A 1,509-nucleotide genomic window follows, 5' to 3' on the forward strand; every position below is an offset into this window, starting at 1 on the left:
GAATTTCTATATCATGGAGTTTTACACACAAGAATGACCTGTTGAGGGAGGGGGAAAACAGGTGTCTCAATGGTAGGAAGTCCCACAAATCCTGTAGGACAGCAGAGGGCACTTAGTGCATAATGCATCTGTTATATGTTTTGTGACAACCACTTTATCAACAATGGTAACGAACAGCACTGCTCATTGCAGCAATCAATTTTGAAAGAGATGTTCACTCTGGCATATGATTTGATACTTTAGAAAGACTCTGTAATAACTTTACAACCCATTTCCAGAAAACTAAATATGATTCATCCAATACTCAGTGAAACTGATGGGTTTAGCCCAACTAACTGCGTGGGATTGTGGCCTCTCAGTTCAGGATACATGTTACAGCTGTACAGGAAACTAACCCTGCTTGGATTCTTCCCCAAGTGCCTGCAACGTATCAGCTTTTCACTGATTAATGTCACTGGCTATGGAGGTCTCTGTTGCTTTTACAACCTCGTATCACAGCATGTTTGTTAAGGCTACATTATTAGGAAAATTCTTAGAACTGTATAATGGCTATGCCAAATGTTACATTACAGTGAAATGAACATAAAACTTTTTACAGGCAGGTAGGATGGCAGAAAGTATTCTGGGTGGAAGATACTATAAAAGAGCAATATATTCAACAAGTATCAGTGCTTGAGGTACTTATGTCTTTAGGGGGCATGTGTGTCTTCCTCTTCTCCACTTGTGCAGCACTGTTTCTTTCCTTGTAGCCTCCAGTGTGTTTTTTCTACCTTTGTTCCAACCCACTTTCTTCTGGGGGTTGCTGGTGGAAAGGAAGGAAAACAACAAATGTTTGGGGAGGAGAAGAGTAGCCGCTGGTGCCCTTATTTGCTCCCAGAGACTTTCTGCACACTGTTGATTAGTGGGGGAGGGGGTGGAGAAGAATAGGAACAGCTCCAATGAGACTCTCCTCTCCTCCCATTCAATTGTCTTGCGTGGTTTTCCTTCCTTTCTGGAGAGGAGAGCTGGGAGCAAATCCATTGGCTACTGCTCAAGTCACCTACAGAAGTCACCTACTCTAGTCACCTAGAGTTATAAGGTTTCTTAATTCTATGCGTGACTTGCACATAATTGGATTTATTTATTTTTGGAAGAACCTATAATTTTATAATCAATTTTAGGAAAATTAATATGCAGATAATTCAATGAAATCTATGAATTTTGTATGCTTGATTGTGGCCTATCAATTCAACATACGCTTATTACAACTGTGTAAGAAATAATCCTGCTTAGATTCCTCCCCAAAGACTTGCAAATGAATCAGCCACCATGCTTTCATTTTTCAAATATTTGATGGGTACTATTTGTACCAATTTTGCAAGGTTGGAATGGTGTAACATGGCACAACCTTCAAGCCAATCTTCATGGAGAGAGATAGAATACAACATTCTTCCTAATATATACTGATACAAATGCTGCATCACCTATAGAAATGATTTTGGGAAAGATATGGTCTTTTGGAGGCCATCA

The 1,509-nt window shown here is 39.8% G+C and overlaps 1 protein-coding gene across 3 annotated transcripts in view; it reads left to right on the forward strand.

Moving 5' to 3' along the window:
- Positions 1-1,180, forward strand: part of LOC136636526 (protein lifeguard 3-like) — a 26,900-nt gene extending 25,720 nt beyond the window's left edge. For all 3 annotated transcript variants that reach the window (XM_066611649.1, XM_066611648.1, XM_066611650.1), the window contains one exon: positions 1-1,180. This exon is cut by the window's left edge and continues 822 nt beyond it. The gene's annotated coding sequence lies outside the window, so the exon portion shown is untranslated.
- Positions 1,181-1,509: the final 329 nt, after the last annotated feature.

The sequence above is a fragment of the Tiliqua scincoides genome, chromosome 1 (assembly GCF_035046505.1).
Source record: "Tiliqua scincoides isolate rTilSci1 chromosome 1, rTilSci1.hap2, whole genome shotgun sequence".
In the NCBI taxonomy this organism is placed as follows: Eukaryota; Metazoa; Chordata; class Lepidosauria; order Squamata; family Scincidae; genus Tiliqua; species Tiliqua scincoides.